The sequence below is a fragment of the Acipenser ruthenus genome, unplaced genomic scaffold, assembly GCF_902713425.1.
Source record: "Acipenser ruthenus unplaced genomic scaffold, fAciRut3.2 maternal haplotype, whole genome shotgun sequence".
NCBI lineage: Eukaryota > Metazoa > Chordata > Actinopteri > Acipenseriformes > Acipenseridae > Acipenser > Acipenser ruthenus.
Genome location: NW_026708020.1, coordinates 1 through 16,072, shown reverse-complemented (window position 1 = coordinate 16,072; position 16,072 = coordinate 1). Strand labels below are relative to the sequence as shown.

At 49.6% G+C, this 16,072-nt stretch overlaps 1 pseudogene; it reads left to right on the top strand.

Annotated features, from left to right (window-relative positions):
* The first annotated feature begins 2,949 nt into the window (after window positions 1-2,949).
* Window positions 2,950-15,680, top strand: LOC131728659 (lysine-specific demethylase 5C-like; annotated as a pseudogene).
* The last annotated feature ends 392 nt before the right edge of the window (window positions 15,681-16,072 follow it).

Genomic DNA, 16,072 nt, shown 5'->3' with positions numbered 1-16,072 from the left:
AAGGCGCTGCTCTCTGGACAGACGTGGCATGTTGTTTTTTTTCTGTGATTTTCTTTATTGCTTTGATTCAAGCTTGCAATTCAAATAACTCCGATCAACGTCCAATCAGCTGTCTCACTAATTAGGTTAATTATGCATAAGTTTCTTTTGACCCTCTATATATATATATATATATATATATATATATATATATATATATATATATATATATATATATATATATAAATTACAATGTTGTCAGTAACCAGAGGAACTATAAAACCCTGAACAGTTCTGTGTCATGATTAAAGTAGTCATCAATGGCGTATGTATTAGGAAGTAGAGATATTTGTTATAACATTTTTACGAATCCGTCATTCAGCAGACGCTTTTATCCAAAGCGACTCGCAGAGACTAGGAGGGTGAACTCTGCATCATCATCAACTGCTGCTGCAGAGTCACTTCCAATAGACTTCCAAGGACGGAGCACAAGGAGGTGAAGTGACTTGCTCAGGGTCACGCACGCACGCACACACACAGGGAGTCAGTGGCTGAGCCGGGATTTGAACCTCCTGGTATGGAGACCCCTTTTCTCTAACCGCTGGACCCCCGAGCCTCCTTATCGATTCTGGTCCCGCTTGCATTGTGAGGAGGCGAGATTGCACACTATCGGAATCTATCGCTGCAGGGGATGGAGATGTATTGGACTTTGTTACTGCTTTCTGTGGAGGTGTCAGGATCAGAGAATCATCACTCGAGGAATAAAAAAGGGTTTACATTTGAATTTGTGAGCATGCAAAACAAATCAGTGTTATTATTACTGCAAAGGATACCATCGTCATTCAAATTATTATTATTATTATTATTATTATTATTATTATTATTGAAAAGAAATTAACTGTTACTGCTGAAAAATTGTAAATATTATATATATATATATATATATATATATATATATATATATATATATATATATGTGTGTGTGTATAATTCTCAAAAATGGATTGTATTGGGGGACTAGAAATGCGTGTGGTTACTTTGTGAAATATTACTGGGGTTATTATTATGATATTTCTAGCGATGTTATGTACTATATATATATTTTATTAATCTATTATTATTATTGCCGAGATGATGCTGATTTTGAGGAAAACGTTGGATGAAGGTTTGTGGTTTTGCACAGAATAATGACCCTCATCAATCGCACCGCGTCGCTGTGGGTTTGAATTTGCTTTGATGTGGTTTATTTCACGACAGATACATTATATGTGTATATATATATATAATAAATGATTGGACTGGGAGAGAGGGAGGGGAGAGAGGGTTAGGGTCAGAGCTGAGGGACTGGGAGGGAGGCAGGGAAGCAGTGTGGTCCAGTCTAGTGGTTAGAGCTGAGGGGACTGGGAGAGAGATATATATATATATATATATAATCTGTACAGACCCGGCTGTATTTATTATAGCGTTTATACAGCCAGGAATAGTGACTATGAAATGGACTGTACCATGTCTCCATGCTTCAGGAGGGTGTGCGTGTGTCTAACGGTGGTGTCTGGGCTGAACCATTTGTTTTTATTTTTGTATTGTTAATGTGAAGCAAAAAAAGAGAAACAAATTGTTATAAAATTCTACATGTGAGAGGAACTATTATTATTAAAATTATTATTATTATTATTATTACAGAATATATATATATATGAAAACTATATAAGGGATTTGTATATATAAAGAAAATAAATAATGTGAATATTTAATGCTTCTGAGATTATATGTATATAAAAAAATGTTCTTGTTGTGAAAAAAAAAAACACTCGTTTTTATTGTATTTTTTGTATATGAAAGATGTGTTTGAATACTGACCAGGACACAGTCTTGCCGGATATGGTTTTAAAAATCTCTTTGTAATTAAAGTTGTTTGTCAAGTTCAACATAACAGCTATGCTGAGATTTAACTTTACTCGCATCACCGATAGTCGCAATACGATGCAGTGCCGAACTCTCCCCACAAGATGGTGCCAGAGGACTATAATGAATATATAAATAAATACCGGTAAGTGAAGCCTCTCAGAGTGAGAATTTTTTCCGCTGATCGATTTAAATTCACTCTGCAGAGATCGCTCCACAGGGTACCGTGGCGCTTTCTATTGAACGAGCTGCACGCAGAGAGCGCTTCCCGGTAGCGAGTCGAGCTCAGAGCTGCCTCGCTGCTGCTGGAGGTTCAAAATGACCGACCTGCATGATCAAGTGACTGCAGATATTTTTTTCCTCAGATATGGATTTGCATGATAAGTATATATTTTTGTTACAAAAGGAAACATGCACTCTCTCTCTCTCTCATTTTTTTTTTTGCAAAACTCATTAAAGCAACTGTTTTAATGCACAGCGATGTATAGAAACCGCTCGCTCCTCACAGCGTGCACGGCGGTAGGGGTTGTCTGGTAGGTCATGCAATCAGATATGAAGACCCAAGCCAGCTAGCACCTCCAGCAAGGGAGTCTGGCTGTTCTGTACATCGCTATCAGCCCTTCAGAGCGGTAGGTCCCGGGTTCGCGTCCCACCTACGCAACTGTGGAAAAATCTATTAAACATTCCTTTAAAACGAGACGAAAATAATTGATCAATTTATACAGCTCTCTTAAGAAATCCATATTTCGGTCTCGACTGCCGGACTCACTGATCTGTATTATTCTGTAATACAGCTCTTAATTGTATTATTACTTGTACTGTAACACTTGAAATGTATTTGCTTACGACTGTAAGTCGCCCTGGATAAGGGCGTCTGCTAAGAAATAAATAATAATAATAATAATAGATTTTAATAGAGCAAGTCGTGCTATCTGTCTCTCGGCCGCTTGGGGGCGTCAGAGAGCGCAGAACAATTGCGCCGTGACGTCAGCACGCAGGAGGGCAACGACGCTCCAAGCTGCCGGTCCTTCCTTCCACCGTCAGAGCCTGTGTGCGCGTATCACTGCGCGTCACGTTTACATCTTTCACTTCAAACATAAAAAAAAAAAGATTGCCGTCACCGAAGTTTTCAGCCCTCTGAAGAGAAGACAAGTCGCCGAGCCGGGCTGTCGGGGTTTGTTTTCGGGGGTGAAGGAGCCAGGAGGCGGAGAAGGGGGCACTGCTTGCCTGCGCGGAGGGACGCCTGGCATTGGCAAAGCCGCCGCAGGGGCAGTGATGGAATCAAGATGGCCGCTCGGCAACGGCAGCGCAGCGGAGGAGAGGAATCATAAAGAAGAAAAGCCGATTAAAAAACTATTAAATACTAATAATGAAGAAGAAAAAAAACACGCAGCGAAACGTTATCTAATACAGCACACCTCGAACTCCGTCTGCGGGACTACGGCGGGGTGAACCGAGAAACTGAGAGAGAGAGACGGAGAGGAAACGGAGGCGTTGTTTTGGTTTTTTTTTTTTGGTTTTCTTCATAATAATACAATTTACTCACCGTTTCTGAGAGAGGTCTCCAAATGAAAACGATGGAATGAAAATATATCTATACAATTTATAAAACCAAACCGGACGACCGGTGGGGGTTTTTTTTAAGGTCTTTTTGGTGCGTTTGACACAGAGAGAGAGAGAGAGAGACGAGACCCCGGGTACAGTCGAGTAAAAATCACCATAATAATTATTATAATTATAAGGGATCTGCTTCGTTTCTCTTCAAGCGAAATAAAAGACGTGTTTGTCTGTGGAAACCGTTTTCTTTTTTTTAAATTCACGTCCCGTCTGTCATCAGAGAGAGAGAGAGAGAGAGGCAACCCGAAAGGTAAACAAACCCACACGAACTTAACTTTCTTCAAAGACTTGATATAAAAAATAAAATAAATAAATAAATAACACATTTTAAAAGCATTTCGACACTGGCGATAGAAGTAAACACAGACCCCCAGACCCGGTGTCCTCGGCTTATTTGTATTTCATTACCCTGATCTAAGGTTGTGTTAAAATAAAAACTAGTATAAATCGAGAGGCGCATTTGAAGCCACGATAAATATATAATTAAACCGGGTATCAACACTGTGTAAATGTGTTTTATTAATCCGGGAGCTGCTGTATTTCTTAACTCGGGGTCCGAGAAGATTATCTACAAAGCAAAAACTAGAGGATTGAAACCTGACCCCTGGGTATTTCTGTGGACTTTATTTTTATTAGAATTTAATTTGGATTGGCCACAGATACTTTAATAATAATAATAATAATAATAATAATAATACATTTCTGTATTCCAAAACGTGACATCTGGAATTATTATATTGGAAAGAAATAACTGAATCCAATCTGCTGTTTTGCAAGGTGTAAACGGTTTTTGAAAGGAGTGCTGACCTAATTTCTTGCTGTGCATTAAACCCAGGTGTACTGTATCCACAATTACAAGACTTTATAACGAAGCAGCTTTTTTTAAAGAAATAGACACGATAAAGGCGTCAGTTGCAGACTCCCACAGTAGCCAGTTGGGGGCGACACTGACTTTTTTTTTTTTTGGATTATATATACAAAGGGGGGGGGGGGGGGGGGGGGTTGTTGAAATGGGCTGGGTTTAAAACAGATCTGTTTCTATTGTGATTTTGGGAGTGGGGGAGTCGGTCCGTCCGCTGCTTCCGTTTGTTTAGGACGGAGAAGGACAACTCAGAGATTTAAAACTGTGCAGCCTTACCCCCCCCATGTCTAATTACAACAGTTACCCGTTTTCCAGGAGCTCGGTTTGATTTGAGTGTCACGATGGAGTCGGACGAGTTCGTGCCGCCCCCGGAGTGTCCCGTCTTCGAACCGACCCGGGATGAATTCTCAGACCCGCTGGGGTACATCGCCAAAATCCGCCCCATCGCAGAGAAATCCGGGATCTGCAAGATCAGACCACCGGCGGTAAGATCGCAAAGGGTTTATGTAATCCATTAATGAATGCATCTCATTTGACTCGCATTTAGAGATGGTACAAGGAGACTATTCATTATGATTTTGATTATTACGATGTGTAAATCCGGATTCTGTTAGCATATTAATAGTATTATTCATCTTGAATCCAGGGTTGTGTCTGAATCTACTCGTAGTATTTATTTTAATTGGCTATAAATATAATATGTAATTGAAGTTAACGGGCTTCAGAACTTACAGGCACTATTCTATATATTTGAAGTGGGCTGCTGTAGTTCTGTTGGGTTTGACAGCGTGGTCCCACTCCTCTGCCCAGCGCACAGCGAGGCTCTGCCCAGAGCACAGCGAGGCTCTGCCCAGCACACAGCGAGGCTCTGCCCAGCGCACTAGATCAGCACTTTATATAGACACCATGTTGGGTAGCTGCTGTAGTTCTGTCCAGGGTTTTATATTAGGGTTTGACAGCGTGGTCCTGTGTACAGGACAGCACAGCGAGGCTCTGCCCAGCACACAGCGAGGCTCTGCCCAGCACACTAGATCAGCACTTTATATAGACACCATGTTGGGTAGCTGCTGTAGTTCTGTCCAGGGTTTTATATTAGGGTTTGACAGCGTGGTCCTGTGTACAGGACAGCACAGCGAGGCTCTGCCCAGCGCGCTAGATCAGCACTTTATATTGACACCATGTTGGGTAGCTGCTGTAGTTCTGTCCAGGGTTTTATATTAGGGTTTGACAGCGTGGTCCTGTGTACAGGACAGCACAGCGAGGCTCTGCCCAGCGCACTAGATCAGCACTTTATATAGACACCATGTTGGGTAGCTGCTGTAGTTCTGTCCAGGGTTTTATATTAGGGTTTGACAGCGTGGTCCTGTGTACAGGACAGCACAGCGAGGCTCTGCCCAGCACACAGCGAGGCTCTGCCCAATGCACTAGATCAGCACTTTATATAGACACCATGTTGGGTAGCTGCTGTAGTTCTGTCCAGGGTTTTATATTAGGGTTTGACAGCGTGGTCCTGTGTACAGGACAGCACAGCGAGGCTCTGTCCAGCACACAGCGAGGCTCTGCCCAGCACACTAGATCAGCACTTTATATAGACACCATGTTGGGTAGCTGCTGTAGTTCTGTCCAGGGTTTTATATTAGGGTTTGACAGCGTGGTCCTGTGTACAGGACAGCACAGCGAGGCTCTGCCCAGCGCGCTAGATCAGCACTTTATATTGACACCATGTTGGGTAGCTGCTGTAGTTCTGTCCAGGGTTTTATATTAGGGTTTGACAGCGTGGTCCTGTGTACAGGACAGCACAGCGAGGCTCTGCCCAGCGCACTAGATCAGCACTTTATATAGACACCATGTTGGGTAGCTGCTGTAGTTCTGTCCAGGGTTTTATATTAGGGTTTGACAGCGTGGTCCTGTGTACAGGACAGCACAGCGAGGCTCTGCCCAGCACACAGCGAGGCTCTGCCCAATGCACTAGATCAGCACTTTATATAGACACCATGTTGGGTAGCTGCTGTAGTTCTGTCCAGGGTTTTATATTAGGGTTTGACAGCGTGGTCCTGTGTACAGGACAGCACAGCGAGGCTCTGTCCAGCACACAGCGAGGCTCTGCCCAGCACACTAGATCAGCACTTTATATAGACACCATGTTGGGTAGCTGCTGTAGTTCTGTCCAGGGTTTTATATTAGGGTTTGACAGCGTGGTCCTGTGTACAGGACAGCACAGCGAGGCTCTGCCCAGCGCGCTAGATCAGCACTTTATATTGACACCATGTTGGGTAGCTGCTGTAGTTCTGTCCAGGGTTTTATATTAGGGTTTGACAGCGTGGTCCTGTGTACAGGACAGCACAGCGAGGCTCTGCCCAGCGCACTAGATCAGCACTTTATATAGACACCATGTTGGGTAGCTGCTGTAGTTCTGTCCAGGGTTTTATATTAGGGTTTGACAGCGTGGTCCTGTGTACAGGACAGCACAGCGAGGCTCTGCCCAGCACACAGCGAGGCTCTGCCCAATGCACTAGATCAGCACTTTATATAGACACCATGTTGGGTAGCTGCTGTAGTTCTGTCCAGGGTTTTATATTAGGGTTTGACAGCGTGGTCCTGTGTACAGGACAGCACAGCGAGGCTCTGTCCAGCACACAGCGAGGCTCTGCCCAGCACACTAGATCAGCACTTTATATAGACACCATGTTGGGTAGCTGCTGTAGTTCTGTCCAGGGTTTTATATTAGGGTTTGACAGCGTGGTCCTGTGTACAGGACAGCACAGCGAGGCTCTGCCCAGCGCGCTAGATCAGCACTTTATATTGACACCATGTTGGGTAGCTGCTGTAGTTCTGTCCAGGGTTTTATATTAGGGTTTGACAGCGTGGTCCTGTGTACAGGACAGCACAGCGAGGCTCTGCCCAGCACACAGCAGGCAGTGCCAGTGTTAGACACTAGATCAGAACTTTGTGAGGATGTCTAAAACCTCTCTCTCTCTCAGGACTGGCAGCCCCCCTTTGCAGTGGATGTGGATAACTTCAGGTTTACTCCCCGAATTCAGAGACTCAATGAGCTGGAGGTGAGTGTGTGTGATTGGACTGTACAGCTAACCCTGCTCACTGTGACTGGACTATACAGCTAACCCTGCTCACTGTGACTGGACTGTACAGCTAACCCTGCTCACTGTGACTGGACTATACAGCTAACCCTGCTCACTGTGACTGGACTATACAGCTAACCCTGCTCACTGTGACTGGACTGTACAGCTAACCCTGCTCACTGTGACTGGACTATACAGCTAACCCTGCTCACTGTGACTGGACTGTACAGCTAACCCTGCTCACTGTGACTGGACTATACAGCTAACCTTGCTCACTGTGACTGGACTATACAGCTAACCCTGCTCACTGTGACTGGACTGTACAGCTAACCCTGCTCACTGTGACTGGACTGTACAGCTAACCCTGCTCCCTGTGACTGGACTATACAGCTAACCCTGCTCACTGTGACTGGACTGTACAGCTAACCCTGCTCACTGTGACTGCTGGACTATACAGCTAACCCTGCTCACTGTGACTGGACTGTACAGCTAACCCTGCTCACTGTGACTGGACTGTACAGCTAACCCTGCTCACTGTGACTGGACTATACGTGTGTGTGTGTGTGACCCTGAGCAAGTCACTTCACCTCCTTGTGCTCCGTCCTTCGGATGAGACGTCAAACAAACAAGCTCCTATTGGAAGTGACTCTGCAGCAGCAGCAGCAGCAGCAGTTGTTGTTGATGCAGAGTTCACCCCCTCTAGTCTCTGTGAGTCGCTCTGGATAAAAGCGTCTGCTAAATGACTCAATAATTAAAAAACACATTTTTCTTCTCTCCCTTTCTAGGCTGAGACTCGTGTGAAGCTGAACTATCTGGACCGCATTGCGAAGTTCTGGGAGATCCAGGGATCCTCTCTGAAGATCCCCAATATTGAGAGACGCATCCTGGACCTCTACAGCCTGGGCAAGGTGTGGAGAGAGAGACTAAATACTGAATACATTCAATGGCAAACATTTCCACTAGAAGTCTTTCTCAGCGTCTTCAATAGAAACACTGAAAGAAACTTCATAAATTCAACGGCAAACGTTTCCACTAGAAGTCTTTCTCAGCGTCTTCAATAGAAACACTGAAAGAAACTTTATAAATTCAATGGCAAACGTTTCCACTAGAAGTCTTTCTCAGCGTCTTCAATAGAAACACTGAAAGAAACTTTATAAATTCAATGGCAAACGTTTCCACTAGAAGTCTTTCTCAGCGTCTTCAATAGAAACACTGAAAGAAACTTCATAAATTCAATGGCAGTTTCCACTAGAAGTCTTTCTCAGCGTCTTCAATAGAAACACTGAAAGAATCTCCCCTTTCCCCCTCTCCCCTCTCTCTGTTCTCAGATAGTGATGGAGGAGGGAGGCTACGAGACGGTCTGTAAGGAGCGACGCTGGGTGCGAGTGGCTCAGAGATTGGGGTACCCCCCTGGCAAGAACATCGGCTCCCTGCTGCGCTCTCACTACGAGAGGATCGTGTACCCCTTCGAGATGTTCCAGTCGGGGGGCAACCTCACGGTAACACCCCTACACCCCAATCACACACACTGACTGAAAAGGATGCATTTATATTCTGACAGTGTGTGTGTGTGTAGATATCAATAGTGTGTCTTTGTATTCATCACAGCAGTGTACTGGACTGTGTTAGGTCTGTGGTGATAACAGTGTATTATTGATGAGTCATTTAGAAACTTGGAGACCTGGAGGGTGAACTCTGCTTCATCAGCAACTGCTGCTGCTGCTGCAGAGTCACTTCCAATAGGAGCTCGTTTGTTTGACGTCTCCTCTGAAGGTGTATAGGAGACTGTGTGTAGCTCTCTCTCTCTCTCTCTGCCTGCAGTCTCTCTCTCTCTCTCTGCAGTCTCTCCCTCTCTCTCTCTGCAGTCTCTCCCTCTCTCTTTCTTTCTCTCTCTCTCTCTCTCTGCAGTCTCTCTCTCTGCAGTCTCTCCCTCTCTCTCTCTTTCTCTCTCTCTCTCTCTCTGCAGTCTCTCTCTCTCTCTCTCTCTCTGCAGTCTCTCTCCTCAGTCTCTCTCCTCTCTCTCTGCAGTCTGCAGGCGTTATTGGGGGCGTTTCTGTGAACCTGCAGGATATTTTTTGCAAAATTCCAATTGTAAGATTTCTGTTGGGCTGTTCACCCACTTTTTGTATTTGGGGGTTTACAAGGCACTGCTGTATAGTTGAAAATTTTGAGCCAAATTTGTATTGGTATTTTGGTTTTGCCAAATCGACTCTTTATGGTTTAGAAAGCCCGACCATGCTTTTTCTTTTGAATGCATTTATAGCCTTTAACGCATTTTATATCTGTTTATTTCTCTCTGCCCTTCTCTCGTTCTGTAGCAGTTAAAGTCCAGGCAGCTGTACGACAGTGAAGAGAAAGATAAGGAGTACAAACCCCACAGCATCCCCCTGAGGCAGTCTGTACCCCCCTCCAAAATCATCAACCTGGGGCGCAGGGCCAACCGACTGCAGCCTGACGTGAGTACCCCCGAACTGAGCGCTCGCTGTACCGCCAGAACTGTCTTTAGACCATATAGCCGACCCCCCTCTCCCCCCTCTCTCCTGCAGCCCGAGCCCACTGAGGAAGACATTGAGAAGAATCCTGAGCTGAAGAAGCTGCAGATCTACGGAGCCGGGCCCAAGATGATGGGTCTGGGACTGGTGCCGCGAGACAAGGCCCTGAGGAAGAAAGGTACAGGTGCAGTGAAACTTGGTTGGGACATTCCTTGGCTCAAGCTGTTGAGTGTCTGGAATCTGTTTGTGTGTGTGTGTGTGTGGAGCTGTCTCTCTCCAAACACAGCTGAGCCACACTTCTGTATTTTGAGATCTCTCCCTCCCTCCCTGTCTCAGACGAGCTCCCTCAGACTGTGGTGGTGAAGGACAGTGTGGGGGTGAAGGCAGAGCCCCTCTCCCCTCCCCCGGGTCCCGACGGGGACCTCAAGCCCTCGGGGGATTCCTTGCACCCCGACGTGAAGCCAGAGAGCCCCAGCCAGGAGGAGCCCTGCACCAAGATGACCATGCGGCTGCGACACAACCAGAGCAACACACAGATCGTGAGTGACACTGAGACACACACAACCAGAGCAACACACAGATCGTGAGTGACACTGAGACACAACCAGAGCAACACACAGACCGTGAGTGACACTGAGACACAACCAGAGCAACACACAGACCGTGAGTGACACTGAGAGACACAACCAGAGCAACACACAGACCGTGAGAGACACTGAGACACAACCAGAGCAACACACAGACCGTGAGTGACACTGAGACACAACCAGAGCAACACACAGATCGTGAGTGACACTGAGAGACACAACCAGAGCAACACACAGACCGTGAGAGACACTGAGACACAACCAGAGCAACACACAGATCGTGAGTGACACTGAGAGACACAACCAGAGCAACACACAGACCGTGAGAGACACTGAGACACAACCAGAGCAACACACAGACCGTGAGTGACACTGAGAGACACAACCAGAGCAACACACAGATCGTGAGTGACACTGAGAGACACAACCAGAGCAACACACAGACCGTGAGTGACACTGAGAGACACAACCAGAGCAACACACAGACCGTGAGTGACACTGAGAGACACAACCAGAGCAACACACAGACCGTGAGTGACACTGAGACAATCAGAGAGACACACACTATACAATATACGCTCTCACACAAAGATTTCTGTGGAAGCCGCTGACGTGCTTGTGTGTGCGTGTGCGTGTGTGTCAGGTGGACTCCTTCGTGTGTCGCATGTGCGCTCGCGGGGATGAAGATGACAAGCTGCTGCTGTGTGACGGCTGTGACGACAACTACCACACCTTCTGCCTCCTGCCCCCTCTCTCCGAGACCCCCAAGGGGGACTGGCGCTGCCCCAAGTGTGTGGCTGAGGTGAGGACCACCCTACCACTAACCCTACACCCTATCCCCTACCCCTAACCATACCCAACCCTACCCCTAACCATACCCAACCCTACCCCTAACACTACCCTACCACTAACCCTACACCCTACCCCTAACCATACCCAACCCTCCCTAACACTACCCTACCCCTAACCCTACACCCTACCCCTAGCTATACACAACCCTACACTACCACACCTTCTGCCTCCTGCCCTCTCTCTCTGCCTCTCTTCTCTCTCTCTGCCTCTCTCTCCTCTCATAAGTAACCCCTCTCTCTCTGCCTCTCTCTCCTCTCATAAGTAACCCCTCTCTCTCTCTCTCTCTCTCTCTCTCTCTCTCTGCCTCTCCGCTCTCTCTCTCATAAGTAACCCCCTCTTCTCTCTCTCCTCCCCTCTCAGGAGTGCACCCGCCCTGCCGAGGCGTTTGGGTTTGAGCAGGCGACTCGGGAGTACACGCTGCAGAGCTTCGGGGAGATGGCCGACGCCTTCAAGGCGGATTACTTCAACATGCCCGTCCACGTGAGTGTGCCTGTCAGTGCTGTCTCTCTGTGTATTCACCCTGTGTCCGTGCTCTGTGTGTCTCTGTGTGTGTCTCTGTGTATTCACCCTGTGTCTCTGTGTATTCACCCTGTGTCTCTGTGTGTGTCTCTGTGTATTCACCCTGTGTCTCTGTGTATTCACCCTGTGTCTCTGTGTGTGTCTCTGTGAATTCACCCTGTGTCTCTGTGTGTGTCTCTGTGTATTCACCCTGTGTCTCTGTGAATTCACCCTGTGTCTCTGTGAATTCACCCTGTGTCTCTGTGTGTCTCTGTGTATTCACCCTGTGTCTCTGTGTGTCTCTGTGTATTCACCCTGTGTCTCTGTGTGTGTCTCTGTGTATTCACCCTGTGTCTCTGTGAATTCACCCTGTGTCTCTGTGTGTCTCTGTGTATTCACCCTGTGTCTCTGTGTGTCTCTGTGAATTCACCCTGTGTCTCTGTGTATTCACCCTGTGTCTCTGTGTGTGTCTCTGTGTATTCACCCTGTGTCTCTGTGTATGTCTCTGTGAATTCACCCTGTGTCTCTGTGAATTCACCCTGTGTCTCTGTGTATTCACCCTGTGTCTCTGTGTATTCACCCTGTGTCTCTGTGTATTCACCCTGTGTCTCTGTGTGTATCTCTGTGTCAGTGCTCTGTGTGTATCTCTGTATAGTCATCCTGTGTCTCTGTGTCAGTGCTCTGTGTGTATCTCTGTATAGTCATCCTGTATCTCTGTGTCAGTGCTCCGTGTGTATCTCTGTATAGTCACCCTGTGTCTCTGTGTCAGTGCTCTGTGTGTATCTCTGTATAGTCACCCTGTGTCTCTGTGTCAGTGCTCCGTGTGTATCTCTGTATAGTCACCCTGTGTCTCTGCTCTTGCAGATGGTCCCCACGGAGCTGGTGGAGAAGGAGTTCTGGCGGCTGGTTAGCAGTATCGAGGAGGACGTCACGGTGGAGTACGGAGCCGACATCCACTCCAAGGACTTCGGCAGCGGATTCCCGATGAAAAACGGGAAGAGGGAGCTGGCACCGGAGGAGGAGGTGAGGGGGGGAGAGGGAGAGAGGGAGCTGGCACCGGAGGAGGAGGTGAGGGGGGGAGAGGGAGAGAGGGAGCGAGAGAGAGAGAGCTGGCACCGGAGGAGGAGGTGAGGGGGGGGGGGGAGAGAGGGAGCTGGTACTGGAGGAGGAGGTGAGGGGGGGAGAGGGAGAGAGGGAGCTGGCACCGGAGGAGGAGGTGAGGGGGGGGGGGGGGGGGAGGGAGCTGGCACCGGAGGAGGAGGTGAGGGGGGGAGAGGGAGAGAGGGAGCTGGTACTGGAGGAGGAGGTGAGGGGGTGGGGGAGAGAGGAGCTGGCACCGGAGGAGGAGGTGAGGGGGGGGGGGGGGAGGGAGGGAGCTGCCACTGGAGGAGGAGGTGAGGGGGGGAGAGGGAGAGAGGGAGCTGGCACCGGAGGAGGAGGTGAGGGGGGGAGAGGGAGAGAGGGAGCTGGTACTGGAGGAGGAGGAGGTGAGGGGGGGGGGGAGGGAGGGAGCTGCCACTGGAGGAGGAGGTGAGGGGGGAGAGAGAGAGAGGGAGCTGGCACCGAGGAGGAGGTGAGGGGGGGGAGAGGGAGAGAGGGAGCTGGCACTGGAGGAGGAGGGGGGGGGGGGGGAGGGAGAGAGGGAGCTGGTACCGGAGGAAGAGGTGAGGGGGGGGAGAGGGAGTTGGCACTGGAGGAGGGGGGGAGAGGGAGAGCTGGTACTGGAGGAGGAGGTGAGGGGGGAGAGAGAGAGAGAGAGAGAGAGAGAGAGAGAGAGAGAGAGAGAGTGTTCTGGTACAGGAGGAGGTGAGGGGGGGGGGGGGAGAGGGAGCTGGTACTGGAGGAGGAGGTGAGGGGGGGAGAGGGAGAGAGGGAGAGAGGGAGCTGGCACCGGAGGAGGAGGTGAGGGGGGGAGAGGGAGAGAGGGAGCTGGCACCGGAGGAGGAGGTGAGGGGGGGAGAGGGAGAGAGGAGCTGGTACTGGAGGAGGAGGTGAGGGGGGGGGGGGAGAGAGGGAGCTGGCACCGGAGGAGGTGAGGGGGGGGGGGGGGGGGAGGGAGGGAGCTGCCACTGGAGGAGGAGGTGAGGGGGGGAGAGGGAGAGAGGGAGCTGGCACCGGAGGAGGAGGTGAGGGGGGGAGAGGGAGAGAGAGGGAGCTGGTACTGGAGGAGGAGGAGGAGAGAGGGGGGGAGAGGGAGAGAGGGAGCTGGCACCGGAGGAGGAGGTGAGGGGGGGGGGGGGAGGGAGGGAGCTGCCACTGGAGGAGGAGGTGAGGGGGGGAGAGAGAGAGAGGGAGCTGGCACCGGAGGAGGAGGTGAGGGGGGGGAGAGGGAGAGAGGGAGCTGGCACTGGAGGAGGAGGGGGGGGGGGGGGGGGGAGGGAGAGAGGGAGCTGGTACCGGAGGAAGAGGTGAGGGGGGGAGAGGGAGAGAGGGAGTTGGCACTGGAGGAGGGGGGGGGAGAGGGAGAGCTGGTACTGGAGGAGGATGGTGAGGGGGGAGAGAGAGGAGGAGAGAGGAGAGAGAGAGAGTGTTCTGGTACAGGAGGAGGTGAGGGGGGAGAGGGAGGGAGGGAGCTGTACAGGAGGAGGAGGTGAGGGGGGAGAGAGAGAGAGAGAGAGAGAGTGTTCTGGTACAGGAGGAGGTGAGGGGGGAGAGGGAGGGAGGGAGCTGGTACAGGAGGAGGAGGTGAGAGAGAGAGAGCTGGTACTGGAGGAGGAGGAAGTTTGAGTTATTTTTATTTGACATATTCAAATGTAATTTATTGGCATGATGGTGGTATTACAGTGGAAGTACAGTATACAAATATAAACAGCGTGTGGGAATGGTAAGGAGAACCACTTTGTGATTGATCATACTAATTCTGGATTGCTGATCTCTCGCTCTCTCTCGCTCGCTCTCTCTCGCTCGCTCTCTCTCGCTCGCTCTCTCTCTCGCTCTCTCTCTCTCTCTCGCTCTCTCACTCTCAGGAGTACGCCCGCAGCGGGTGGAACCTGAATGTCATGCCCGTGCTGGACCAGTCTGTGCTGTGCCACATCAACGCTGACATCTCGGGCATGAAGGTGCCCTGGCTCTACGTGGGCATGGTCTTCTCAACCTTCTGCTGGCACATCGAGGACCACTGGAGCTACTCCATCAACTACCTGCACTGGTGAGGGGAGGAGGGGAGAGGGGAGAGGGGAGAGGGGATAGAGTGGAGAGCTACTCCATTAACTACCTGCACTGGTGAGGAGAGAGGAAAGGGGAGAGGGGAAAGGGGATAGAGTGGAGAGCTACTCCATCAACTACCTGCACTGGTGAGGAGAGAGGAGAGGGGAGAGGGGATAGAGTGGAGAGCTACTCCATCAACTACCTGCACTGGTGAGGGGGGAGCTATCGTATCTGAACGGAGGTCTGTATCGTTTGTATCGGGGTGCAAGCAGCAGTGTGGCTCACTGTAGTTCACCAGGGCGGATCCCTGAATGTAGCCCAAGTGTGCTAAATTTTAAAACGGTCCCATGCTTAAATGATCATTTCTCGGGACCTGCATATTGTTACTCTCCTAGGTGATAGAGAGAGCTGTCTGGGTTTGTTTCGCTGTTTCTTTTGAAGTGTTGCGGAGTCTAAACCCCAGCCCCTCCTCCTCTCTCTCTCCAGGGGGGAGCCCAAGACCTGGTACGGGTCCCCTCTTCGTCGCGGAGCGTCTGGAGGAGGTGATGAAGAAGCTGACCCCCGAACTGTTCGAAAGCCAGCCAGACCTGCTGCACCAGCTCGTCACCATCATGAACCCCAACATACTGATGGGGTACGGGTGCCGGTGAGTACAGAGAGAAACACACACACTTGAGACCATCGTGAACCCCAACATACTGATGGGGTACGGGGTGCCGGTGAGTACAGAGAGAAACACACACACTGAGACCATCGTGAACCCCAACATACTGATGGGGTTCCGGTGAGTACAGAGACAGACACTCACTCTCTCCCCCCACCCCCCCACCCCTCCCTTTCTGCTTTTCCTCAGTTGGTCTAACCCGCTCCTATCTCTCTTCCATTTCCAGGTGGTGCGTACCAATCAGTGTGCGGGGGAGTTTGTGATCACCTTCCCCAGGGCTTACCACAGCGGCTTCAACCAAGGGTACAACTTTGCAGAGGCAGTGAACTTCGCTGCCGCAGACTGGGTGAGTAGCGAGGCATCGATTTTTAACGTTGTTTTATAAAGTT